Source organism: Palaemon carinicauda, chromosome 22 (genome assembly GCF_036898095.1).
Source record: "Palaemon carinicauda isolate YSFRI2023 chromosome 22, ASM3689809v2, whole genome shotgun sequence".
In the NCBI taxonomy this organism is placed as follows: domain Eukaryota; kingdom Metazoa; phylum Arthropoda; class Malacostraca; order Decapoda; family Palaemonidae; genus Palaemon; species Palaemon carinicauda.
In genome coordinates, this window is record NC_090746.1 from 117,796,877 (window position 1) to 117,811,100 (window position 14,224).

Below are 14,224 nucleotides of genomic sequence, written 5' to 3' on the forward strand. Positions count from 1 at the left end.
CAGGATTTCATCACGAAGGACTCTAACCCCCCCCCCCCCCCCCCCATTATATTTTTTTGTGGTCTCAGATCTCATTATGTAAAAAGAAATATGGCCCCAGGTCCTACTATGCCCAAAGACTTATGAGTCTTTCCATCTTTTTAAAGTAAGGTACAGGTTTTATCATTATTATTATTATTATTACTATCCAAGCTACAACCCTAGTTGGAAAAGCAAGATGCTATAAGCCCAGGGGCCCCAATAGGGAAAAATAGCCCAGTGAAGAAAGGAAATAAGGAAATAAATAAATGAAGAGAACAAACTAACAATAAATCATTCTAAAAAAGGCAACAACGTCAAAACAGATAGGTCATATATAAACTATTAACAACGTCAAAAACAAATATGTCATATATAAACTATAAAAAGACCAAAGGTAATGAGATACGTTGATAGAAATACGTTAACGTTTGCGTATCTGAGATTATATGACTGAATTAAGCTAGTTATTATAAAATTAACCTACCCCACGATAGTTAAATATAGTTGACCCCGGATGAAATGGATGAATGGCTATCAGTGGTTTTGATATTAGTCATGAATTGGATTTATGACAGCGTTTAGTCACGAAACGCTTTTTTTTTTTTTTTTTTTTTTTTTTTTTGGGGGGGGGGGGCCCATATGTGAGATGCATTAGAATTTTGTTTTCTTTGTTTTACCTACTACTATTTCTACTACTACTACTACTCCTACTACTACTATGGAAATACCAATAGTATTAATAATAATAGTCCAAATGTAAAAGGCTAAACATAAAAGTGACCTTGTGGTAACAGTGTATGTGAACCTTTTCATGATGAAGAGACAGATGTGTTCTGATAGCTGACATGGAATCACTGTAGGTTTCCAGTGGTCTTCATTAACTAGAAAAAATAGAACAGTTTACGTTGTTGTTATTGTTATTATTATTTTTATTGTTATTATTGTTGTTGTTGTTGTTGTTATTCTAGAAAAATTAGAACAGTTTATGTTATTGATTATTATTATTATTATTATTATTATCATTATTATTATTATTATTATTATTGTTGTTGTTGTTGTTCTTGTTATTTTGATAATGAACAATAATGAACAATGCTAAATTTTATTGCAGTAATTGTTATTATTAATTATATGTACATATTGTTATCATTAATTGTCTGAACATATTCGTAAAGTAAATCCATTTAAATGCGAGGAAATCAACAGATAATTGAATATCTACATTAGAAAAAGGTGAAAAAATAACCAAAAGAAGTATGGTATTCAAGATAAATGGAGAGAAAAGTAAGAACAAAAAAGAAGGGACTATAAGCTAGCATGGCCAGGAAAGTAAGAAAGAAAAAAATGCAAGGTGCAATACCTTCAATATTAACAGGAAAATTCTATCACAATTTTTTCTATTGGTGAATTATCTGAATCACGGAAAGGAGAATTTTGTATGGTACCTTAACAATACGGATGCTTAAGTTAATTGACGATATTCCCCACTAAAATGGGGCTAAGGAACGATCGCCTAAGGCCCTAACTCGAGTTATATACGATTCTTGGTTAGAAAGAAGCATCCACTTCGGGCAATTTTGTTCAGAAAGATTACAGTAGTAAATTTCACCTATGAACCTGATGAAGAGTCTGTCTCATAATTTTGAAGACAAGAATTCTCATCTTAAATGTTTGATATAAGTTGATTCTGAACTGCAGAATGCAGCAAACGTTGCGGCATGCTGCAAATATTTTGGGATGTTGCAAACGTTGCGGGATACAGCAAACGTTGCGGGATACAGCAAATATTTTGGGATGTTGCAAACGTTACGAGTTGTTACAAATGTTGTAGAATGCTGCAAACGTCGTGGGGTACTGCAAATGTTTTGGGATGTTGCAAACGTTACGAGTTGTTACAAATGTTGTAGAATGCTGCAAACGTCGTGGGGTACTGCAAATGTTTTGGGATGTTGCAAACGTTGCGGGATACAGCAAATGTTTTGGGATGCTGCAAACGTTGCGGGATACAGCAGATGTTTTGGGATGCTGCAAACGTTGCGGGATACAGCAAATGTTTTGGGGGGGGATGCTGCAAACGTTGTAAGATGTTACAAACGTTACAGAGTGCTGCAAACGTTGCGGAATACTGCAAATGTTTTGGGATGCTGCAAACGTTGGGGCATGCTTCAAATATTTTGAGATGTTGCAAAATTTGCGAGTTGTTACAAACGTTGCGAGATGCTGCAAACGTTGCAGAATGCTGCAAAAGTTGCGGAATACTGCAAATGTTTTGGGATGCTGCAAACGTTGCCAGATGCAGCAAACGTTGCAGAATGCTGCAAACATTGCGGCATGCTGCAAATATTTTGAGATGTTGCAAAACGTTGCGAGTTGTTACAAACATTGCAGAATGCTGCAAATGTTTTGGGATGCTGCAAACGTTACAGAATGCTGCGAACGTTGGGAGATACTGCAAACGTTGCAGAATACAGCAAACGGTTCGGGATGTGGCAGACATCTATGAACAATAATGCAGCAATGGTAAGCATTACACCAGAGTTATATGCCCCCCCCCCCAACCCCACCCCCATATACTTGTGGAGTTATGGAATTCGTGACATATGACCCAGCATTGTAGCCGGGAACGTCATTCCTCATATATATATATATATATATATATGTGTGTGTGTGTGTGTGTGTGTTTTGTGTGTGTGTGTGTATGTGTGTGTGTATGTGTGTATATATATATATATATATATATATAGCCTATATGTGTTGGTAATAAAGAAGAACAATGCTTGGGAATATTACTTAGTAAATCATTCAGTAAAGCCAAATAGCCTAATGAGTGAATTCTCTGTTATACTGGAAACCATAGTCATAATCTATTGCCTTGACGACTATTTAAACTAATTTTCTCATGGGTATAGCTACAAGGTAATACATTTTGTTTCGAGAGAAAGCAAATAATATTTTATCTCTACTCCAACTGGATATGTGAGAAGTGTCTCGTAATGGAAGTTCCAGTGAGAAAGTTTTGGCTTGGCATACTTTAGCCTTTTTATGAAGTGTCTAAAATTTATAGAATCCATCCAAATTCTAATAAATCTCAATCTTGGAGGCCTTAACCTCATTTTAAAACTTCTAAAAATCATAGAATCCACTCTCATTCTAATAATTCTCATACTTAAAGATCTTAACCTCATTCTAAAACGTCTAGAAATGATAGAATCTAACCTCATTCTTATAAATCTCAAACTTGAAGACCTTAACCCCCATTTGAAGATTGAGTTCAACAAGTCTCAAACTTGAAGATCTTCGCTTGATTCTAAAATGTCTAAAAATGATAGAATAAAACCATTTCTAAAAAGTCGGAAACTTGAAGATCTAAGCCCCCATTGCTCTAATAACACGTACCCTAACTTCATACTGAAAAGTTCAAATGAGTCCCGGATTTCTTGCTGGATGTCTTAACCAACAAGGTCTAAATTCGATGATGAAAGTCGTAACCTGACAAGACCTTACCCCATGTAGAAAAATCTTGACTTTACAAGATCTGGCCTCATTCTGGAAAGTCTTGATCTGACAAGACCTGACCTCATTTTTGGAAAGTCTTGACCTGACAAGGCTTGATCTCATTCTGTCAAGTCTTGACCAGACAAGACCTCACCTCATTTTGGAAAGTCCTGACCTGACAAAACCTGACCTCATTTGGGAAAGTCTTGACCAGACAAGACCTGACCTCACATTGGAAAATCTTCACCTGACAAAACCTGACCTCATTTTGGAAAGTCTTGACCTGACCTCATATTGGAAAGTCTTCACCTGACAAAACCTGACCTCATTTTGGAAAGTCTTGACCTGACAAGACCTGACCTCATTTTGGAAAGTCTTGACTTGACAAAACTTCGCCTCATTTTGGTAAGTCTTGACCTGGCAAGACCTGACCTCATTTTTGAAAGTCTTGACCTGAGAAAACCTGACCTCATTTTGGTAAGTCTTGACCTGAGAAAACCTGACCTCATTTTGGTAAGTCTTGACCTGATAAAACCTGACCTCATTTTGGTAAGTCTTGACCTTACAAGACCTGACCTCATTCTAGAAAGTCTTGACCTGACAAGACTTGACCCCATTCTAGAAAGTCTTGACCTGACAAGACTTGACCTCATTCTCGAGTGTGTTGACGTAGCAAGCACAAACCTCACTCTGAAGAGCCTTTAAGCTGACATGGCCTAACTTCATTATGCTAAGTCTCTACCTGAGAGGACACTCTCGAACTCACGTGTTGACCCGGCAGGACCTCACCTCACTCCATCCAGAAAGTTCTTAATCTAATAGAGAGCTGGCACTTTTAACATTCAGTGGACGAGCTTCTGCAGAAGAAGTTTATTGACCAGATATTTCTCATAGCTCCTTGCCGCATAACTACAGAACAGTTATGGCAGATGGCTGATGTTTGATGGAGATCCATAAGGCCTTAGAGTGCTTTGATTTTATTAAATATTTTACTTTCACTTTTTTTTTAACTCGACTTGACTTCCCAAACCTTTAATCATGTATGATGATATTATTATTATTATTATTAAATGCTAAGCTACAACCCTAGTTGGAAAAGCAGGATGCTATAAGCCCAGGGGCGCCAACAGGGATAATAGCCCAGTGAGGAAAGGAAATAAAGAAAAGTAAAATATTTTAAGTATAGTAACATTAAAAAAAAAAACAATTATATCCGTGGTGTTGATGATTATTAAATTCTTCATATAGTAGATATTGGTCGTTCCAGAGTTGGTCTTACTAAAAGTAATAATTGGATCTTAAAATGCTATAGAATACAACGGACGAAGTGTTTAAATATTAAAAAAATAGAGCTTTCTGGTTAACTTTTACCCAGTGAGAAAGAGGAAAGAGAAACATATCAAATGATTGTGTAGGTATGCTAATCCTTTTTTATGTTATCAGATAAATGCTCATCCTTCATATATCCTTTTTTTTCTCCAAGGGTGACAAACAAATTATTCCACTGATGAATATTGCATTATCCATCCGTATTACCTTTTAACTGCTATCCAGTGGTACAAAGATTTAAATAAAAATCAGATATCAATTGTGAGAACCTTGTACTGGTGCTTTGTTCTCGATGCCTAAGACTAATGTCAATGCCCGCTTCATGTTCTAAGTTATACCCCAAGAGACATGCTGTAGTGTGATACTGTATACCCTTTTTTAGGGAATGCCAATTCCTGAGCTGCACTTATGAAGAACTATTTGATTTTGCCGTGTGGAATTTTTTGTATAATTGAATAACAGAATTTTCTTTTCAAAAATGTTTTAGATATTGATAATGACTGAAAATGTTTTGTATTTTGATAATGGCTGAAAATGTTTTGAATATTGATAATGACTGAAAATGTTTTGAATATTGATAATGACTGAAAATGTTTTGAATATTGATAATGACTGAAAATTTTTTGAATATTGATAATGACTGAAAATGTTTTGAATATTGATAATGACTGAAAATTTTTTGAATATTGATAATGACTGAAAATGTTTTGAATATTGATAATGACTGAAAATGTTTTGAATGTTGATAATGACTGAAAATGTTTTGAATATTGATGAAGGGGGGTGGGGGGGAGCAACTCCTGTTAAAGTGCTGTAAAACCTTCTCTCTCTCTCTCTCTCTCTCTCTCTCTCTCTCTCTCTCTCTCTCTCTCTCATATATTAATGAGGTAAAGAAAAAGATTATACATAAATTCATCCGTATGCATATCTTTCGCTGCACACGATGTACATTTATACATAAGTATTACAGTATTTTTATAAATTTAACTCTGTGCGCTTAAGGTATTATCTAAGATAAGAAGGTCATGTGCAAAAAAAGTGGATGAGAGTACGAAGAAGAGTACCAGGAAATGCAGTGCTTTAATACTGACGACGATGGTGTAGGTTATGTAACTTTGCTTTAGTATATCATTAAAATGTAAGTTTCGTCTCCATTTTCTTAATGCGTTTTTACTTCAACCTAGGATGATGATATATATTTTGTGTGTGTGTGTGTATATAAGGTTGTCTGTCAGCTTGTTGGATTTTGAGAAGTACCGCCCAAGAATTAACGATTCTCTTACAAAGATTCCGTTCATCATCTAGAGGCAGTTGTCCAAAGAGAGAATCCACCCAATGTTATCAAAATCTGTCATCCAGTTGCCTTCAAGGGGGGTAGGGTGTTGGCATATATCCATGGTCTTTCTAGAGGTCAGTTTTAATAACAGGTCATAAAATGTTTATCGACAGTAAACATAAGGGACTTAACAGATCCCCCTTTTAATATGTGCAATGAATTATAATAGAAAATTTGACATTTCTTATTCTATCCGCACGTCATTAACATAATCATGTATATATTATCTCTCTCTCTCTCTCTCTCTCTCTCTCTCTCTCTCTCTCTCTCTCTCTCTCTCTCTCTCTCTCTCTCTCTCTCTAGTTGTTGCCACCATATTTATCATCCTGTTTCTCTCTCCTTTTTTGTAACCCTCTGCTCTTCTCTGCCTTTCGTCTCTCTCTCTCTCTCTCTCTCTCTCTCTCTCTCTCTCTCTCTCTCTCTCTAACTGTTTCCACCATATCTATCATCCTGTTTCTCTCTCCTTTTTTGTAACCACTTTGCTCTTCACTGCCTTTCGTCTCTCTCTCTATGACTACACTTGAGCTTGTATTTCTGGATATATCGCTGTGATGGTTCTTGTTAAATAAAGGCTGTACGATTAACTGGCTCATATATCATCGACTAACTGGGTCACTGCCATAGATTAAGATGCATATTCTCTCATATTTTGACATCCAATTTCCCAGGGAGATTGTATCTAGCATTCGATAACATTAACTTTCAACCCCGAACTCCTTTTTCATTCTCCTGAAAAATTAGCTTCCTGTTCGAATAAAGGAGCTGTGGTAAAAGAGCCAGTGATAGTAGGGGGAAATCTTTGTCTTATATTTGGCAAAGGTTAAAACTTCCTCAGTTCATCTAAGTATCCAGCCAACACGACTTACATTATCTCTCAAGTTTTTTCAAACCCGAACTCCTTTTTCATTCTCCTGATAAATTAGCTTCCTGTTCGAATAAAGGAGCTGTGGTAAAAGAGCCAGTGATACTAGGGGGAAATCTTGTCTTATATTTGGCAAAGGTTAAAACTTCCTCAGTTCATCTAAGTATCCAGCCAACACGACTTACATTATCTCTCAAGTTTTTTCAAACCCGAACTCCTTTTTCATTCTCCTGATAAATTAGCTTCCTGTTCGAATAAAGGAGCTGTGGTAAAAGAGCCAGTGATAGTAGGGGGAAATCTTGTCTTATATTTGGCAAAGGTTAAAACTTCCTCAGTTCATCTAATTATCCAGCCAACACGACTTACATTATCTCTCAAGTTTTTTCAAACCCGAACTCTCTTTCATTCTCCTGAAAAATTAGCTTCCTGTTCGAATAAAGGAGCTGTGGTAAAAGAGCCAGTGATAGTAGGGGGAAATCTTGTCTTATATTTGGCAAAGGTTAAAACTTCCTCAGTTCATTTAAGTATCCAGCCAACACGACTTACATTATCTCTCAAGTTTTTTCAAACCCGAACTCCTTTTTCATTCTCCTGAAAAATTAGCTTCCTGTTCGAATAAAGGAGCTGTGGTAAAAGAGCCAGTGATAGTAGGGGGAAATCTTGTCTTATATTTGGCAAAGGTTAAAACTTCCTCAGTTCATCTAAGTATCCAGCCAACACGACTTATATTATCTCTCAAGTTTTTTCAAACCCGAACTCCTTTTTCATTCTCCTGAAAAATTAGCTTCCTGTTCGAATAAAGGAGCTGTGGTAAAAGAGCCAGTGATAGTAGGGGGAAAATCTTGTCTTATATTTGGCAGAAGTTAAAACTTCCTCAGTTCATCTAAGTATCCAGCCAACACGACTTACATTATCTCTCAAGTTTTTTCAAACCCGAACTCCTTTTTCATTCTCCTGAAAAATTAGCTTCCTGTTCGAATAAAGGAGCTGTGGTAAAAGAGCCAGTGATAGTAGGGGGAAATCCTGTCTTATATTTGGCAAAGGTTAAAACTTCCTCAGTTCATCTAAGTATCCAGCCAACACGACTTACATTATCTCTCAAGTTTTTTCAAACCCGAACTCCTTTTTCATTCTCCTGAAAAATTAGCTTCCTGTTCGAATAAAGGAGCTGTGGTAAAAGAGCCAGTGATAGTAGGAGGAAATCCTGTCTTATATTTGGCAAAGGTTAAAACTTCCTCAGTTCATCTAAGTATCCAGCCAACACGACTTACATTATCTCTCAAGTTTTTTCAAACCCGAACTCCTTTTTCATTCTCCTGAAAAATTAGCTTCCTCTTCGAATAAAGGAGCTGTGGTAAAAGAGCCAGTGATAGTAGGAGGAAATCCTGTCTTATATTTGGCAAAGGTTAAAACTTCCTCAGTTCATCTAAGTATCCAGCCAACTCTACTTACATTATCTCTCAAGTTTTTTCAAACCCGAACTCCTTTTTCATTCTCCTGAAAAATTAGCTTCCTGTTCGAATAAAGGAGCTGTGGTAAAAGAGCCAGTGATAGTAGGGGGAAATCTTGTCTTATATTTGGCAAAGGTTAAAACTTCCTTAGTTCATCTAAGTATCCAGCCAACACGACTTACATTATCTCTCAAGTTTTTTCAAACCCGAACTCTCTTTCATTCTCCTGAAAAATTAGCTTCCTGTTCGAATAAAGGAGCTGTGGTAAAAGAGCCAGTGATAGTAGGGGGAAATCTTGTCTTATATTTGGCAAAGGTTAAAACTTCCTCAGTTCATCTAAGTATCCAGCCAACACGACTTACATTATCTCTCAAGTTTTTTCAAACCCGAACTCCTTTTTCATTCTCCTGAAAAATTAGCTTCCTCTTCGAATAAAGGAGCTGTGGTAAAAGAGCCAGTGATAGTAGGAGGAAATCCTGTCTTATATTTGGCAAAGGTTAAAACTTCCTCAGTTCATCTAAGTATCCAGCCAACATGGCTTACATTATCTCTCTAGTTTTTTCAAACCCGAACTCCTTTTTCATTCTCCTGAAAAATTAGCTTCCTCTTCGAATAAAGGAGCTGTGGTAAAAGAGCCAGTGGTATTAGGGGGAAATCTTGTCTTATATTTGGCAAAGGTTAAAACTTCCTCAGTTCATCTAAGTATCCAGCCAACATGGCTTACATTATCTCTCTAGTTTTTTCAAACCCGAACTCCTTTTTCATTCTCCTGAAAAATTAGCTTCCTCTTCGAATAAAGGAGCTGTGGTAAAAGAGCCAGTGGTATTAGGGGGAAATCTTGTCTTATATTTGGCAAAGGTTAAAACTTCCTCAGTTCATCTAAGTATCCAGCCAACACGACTTACATTATCTCTCAAGTTTTTTCAAACCCGAACTCCTTTTTCATTCTCCTGAAAAATTAGCTTCCTCTTCGAATAAAGGAGCTGTGGTAAAAGAGCCAGTGATAGTAGGAGGAAATCCTGTCTTATATTTGGCAAAGGTTAAAACTTCCTCAGTTCATCTAAGTATCCAGCCAACATGGCTTACATTATCTCTCTAGTTTTTTCAAACCCGAACTCCTTTTTCATTCTCCTGAAAAATTAGCTTCCTCTTCGAATAAAGGAGCTGTGGTAAAAGAGCCAGTGGTATTAGGGGGAAATCTTGTCTTATATTTTGGCAAAGGTTAAAACTTCCTCAGTTCATCTAAGTATCCAGCCAACATGGCTTACATTATCTCTCTAGTTTTTTCAAACCCGAACTCCTTTTCATTCTCCTGAAAAATTAGCTTCCTCTTCGAATAAAGGAGCTGTGGTAAAAGAGCCAGTGGTATTAGGGGGAAATCTTGTCTTATATTTGGCAAAGGTTAAAACTTCCTCAGTTCATCTAAGTATCCAGCCAACACGACTTACATTATCTCTCAAGTTTTTTCAAACCCGAACTCCTTTTTCATTCTCCTGAAAAATTAGCTTCCTCTTCGAATAAAGGAGCTGTGGTAAAAGAGCCAGTGATAGTAGGAGGAAATCCTGTCTTATATTTGGCAAAGGTTAAAACTTCCTCAGTTCATCTAAGTATCCAGCCAACATGGCTTACATTATCTCTCTAGTTTTTTCAAACCCGAACTCCTTTTTCATTCTCCTGAAAAATTAGCTTCCTGTTCGAATAAAGGAGCTGTGGTAAAAGAGCCAGTGGTATTAGGGGGAAATCTTGTCTTATATTTGGCAAAGGTTAAAACTTCCTCAGTTCATCTAAGTATCCAGCCAACATGGCTTACATAATCGCACAAGTTTTTTTTTTTTTTTTTTTTTTTCACAAACCCTTCTTCCTTACTTACTTCCCCTACTTTGTAACTTTAACGTTTCTTAAAAGTAGGGTACTTCAGGGTTGTAATTTTACCTAAACTTTATTCGGTAGGAAGGGAATACTATTCTTCTCCTTTAGTACATACTGTAATCCCTACGTCCTGAATGTTCGTATGGTATCAGATACAGCACTAAATATTCATAAGGAAAAAAAATGTACCGACTTGATTCATGTGATTAATATATCGGAAAGAAACTAATGTCATGATAAGATTATCATTGTTAATATTTTTGTTTCTGTTAATTATATTTTTCAATCATAAATTCTCAGAATTTAAAGAAAAATACCTCATTGATTCATGTGATTAATATATCGGAAAGAAACTAATGTCATGAGAAAATTATCATTGTTAATATTATTTTTGTTTCTGTTAATTATATTTTTCAATCATAAATTCTCAGAATTTAAAGAAAAATACCTCATTGATTCATGTGATTAATATATCGGAAAGAAACTAACGTCATGAGAAAATTATCATTGTTAATATTATTTTTTTTTCTGTTAATTTTATTTTTCAATCATAAATTCTCAGAATTTAAAGAAAAATACCTCATTAAACGTTGATTATATCTGCAAATTAATGAGAAAATTATCATTGTTAATATTATTTTTGTTTCTTTTAATTATATTTTTCAATCATAAATTCTCAGAATTTATAGAAAAATACCTCCTTAAACGTTGATTATATTGGCAAAATGATAATGATAATCTTGATATTTCAAAGATTATCATTGTTAACATTATTTTTATTTCTGTTAATTATATTTTTCAATCATAGATTCTCAGAATTTAAAGAAAAATACCTCATTAAACGTTGATTATATCTGTAAAATAATAATGATAATCTTGATGTTTCAGTTTGTATCTCAAATCATTATCAGTATTATTATTGTTGGTTAATTATATTTTTCAATCATAAATTCTCGGAACTTAAAGAAAAATGCCTCTTTAAACATTGATTATATTGGCAAATTAATAATGATAATCTTGATATTTCAGTTTGTATCTTAAAGTCTTTAGGTACCTCCTTCAAATGTATCAAATTCCGTAAAGTCTAAATTCTAGTTTTCTCTATTTTCGGAGTCACGGTAAAACTCTTTGTAATATTAATATTGTTGGTTAATAATATTTTTCAATCATAAATTCTCATTAAACGTTGATTATATTGGCAAAATAATAATGATAATCTTGATATTTCAGTTTGTATCTCAAAGTCTTCAGGTATCTCCTTCAAATGTATCAAATTCCGTAAAGTCTAAATTCTAGTTTTCTCTATTTTCGGAGTCACGGTAAAACTCTTTGTAATATTAATATTGTTGGTTAATAATATTTTTCAATCATAAATTCTCATTAAACGTTGTTTATATTGACAAAATAATAATGATAATCTTGATATTTCAGTTTGTATCTCAAAGTCTTTAGGTCCCTCCTTCAAATGTATCAAATTCCGTAAAGTCTAAATTCTAGTTTTCTCTATTTTCGGAGTCACGGTAAAACCGTTTGTGATATTCAACGCCATTTGCATTTGCTCCGAGTTGAAAAGAATTTTGGAGTTTGATCTAAAATGGTAAAAAAAAATCGTAACATTAAAATTGAAATGTTTTTCAGGAAGTTTTTTAAAGTGTTGTATTATTGTAAACTCTGAATATAATCTGAGGCGGTTAAGTTTACAAATTACCATAATTTTTAAGATATATTTAAAATATTATTATTGGTGTCATGATTATTTCATTAGTATCATGGTTTTTATCATGATCATTTTATCAGTATCCTAATTTTTATCATGATTATTTCATCAGTATCATCGTTTTTATCTTGATTGTTTCATCAGTGTCATCATTTTTATCATGATTGTTTCAGTATCATCATTTTTATGATGATTATTTCATCTGTATCATAGTTTTTATCATGATTATTTCATCAGTATGATCATTTTTATCATTTTTATTTCATCAGTATCATCATTTTATCATGATTCTTTCATCAGTATCATCGTTTTTATCATGATTATTTCATCATTATCATCATTTTTATCATGATTATTTCATCGGTATCATCGTTTTTAACTTGATTATTTCATCAGTATGATAATTTTTATCAAGATTATTTCATCAGTGTTATCATGATTATTTCAATATCGTTTTTATCATGATTATTTCATCAGTATGATAATTTTTAATCATGATTATTTCATCATTATCGTCATATTTATTATTACTATCCTTTAGTAGTACTATAAGTGATATTATTATAATGTTATGCTTAAGCGCCATGCTATATTGCATAGTCATGGCACTATAGAATCGATGGCCACCGGGAAATGACAGACGCCCTTGACATAAGACCCTCATGGGTGGTGTCCTTGGAGAAGGCTGTCTGGGTAGGTAGGAGCTACTTTATTCGAAAAGGAAATAATTGTTGTTAACGAGGAAATAGCCCTCTCTCTCTCTCTCTCTCTCTCTCTCTCTCTCTAAGGAGAATAAGGCATGCAAATTTGATATGTTACACTTACATACATTTTAACTATATTTTTATATATTTATATATATATATATATATATATATACATATACATATATACAGTATATATATATGTATATATATATTATATGTATATATATATATGTATATAATTATATATATATATATACATATATATACATATATATATATGTATATATATATATATATATATATATATACACATATATTTGTGTTCATATAATATTCTTCATATTATATCAAGACAATGAACATCGTAAGCCTGATGTAATTCAGTTACCTAGATAACATTTACGTTCTATTCTCTTTCCCTGGAATTGTAAAAGTTCCCTTGATGAAAAGGATGATATCTCTTGACCAGGCTGTGTTCTTTCGCTAGCCTAAGCCGGAATTAGAGAAATTCGTGTGGCCTCTGGGTCACTCCAGTGCGTGTGTTTGTACGTGTGCTAGGTCTGTTCTTACAATTTCCTTGCGTGCCTGTAAAATGCATTATAAATTGTTCATCTTTTCAATAAGTCTTACGAAGGGTGACCCAGATTTATACACTGAGGTGTATACAAAGTAGGTCACATTATATACACAAGTCAAGGAAAGTCGTAGTGTGTATGTTTGTATGTGTACTAAGTCTGTTCTTACAATTTCCTTGCATGCTTATAAAATAAATGCATTGCAAAATCATGTTTTCAATCAATTTCACGAGAGGAGACCCCAAATTTATACAATGAGGGGTATACAAAGTCGGTCACTAGATATACACAAGTCAAGGAAAGTCGTTGTGTGTATGTTTGTATGTGTACTAGGTCTGTTCTTACAATTTCCCTCGCATGCTTATAAAATAGATGCATTGCAAAATCATGTTTTCAATCAATTTGACGAAAGGAGACCCCAAATTTATACACTGAGGGGTATACAAAGTCGGTCACAAGATATACAGAAGTCAAGGAAAGTCGTAGTGTGTATGTTTGTATGTGTACGAGGTCTGTTCTTACAATTTTCCTCGCATGCTTATAAAATAGATGCATTGCAAAATCAAGTTTTCAATCAATTTTACGAGAGGAGACCCCAAATTTATACTCCGTGAGGTGTATACAAAGTCGGTCACAAGATATACACAAGTCAAGGAAAGTCGATGTTTGGGGAAAAAAAAATGGTTCGTTAAACGTTGCATAATACTGCACCAAAATATCGTGCTGAAATGCATCAAATATCCTTTCCTCCTACCCCTTGCCCCTCCTGCTCCTCCTTCCTCCTGCTCCTCCTTCCTCCATTCTTCCTCCTCCTCCTTGCTTCACCAACGCCGTCTCTGCTTCTTCATACTCTGATTGTTTT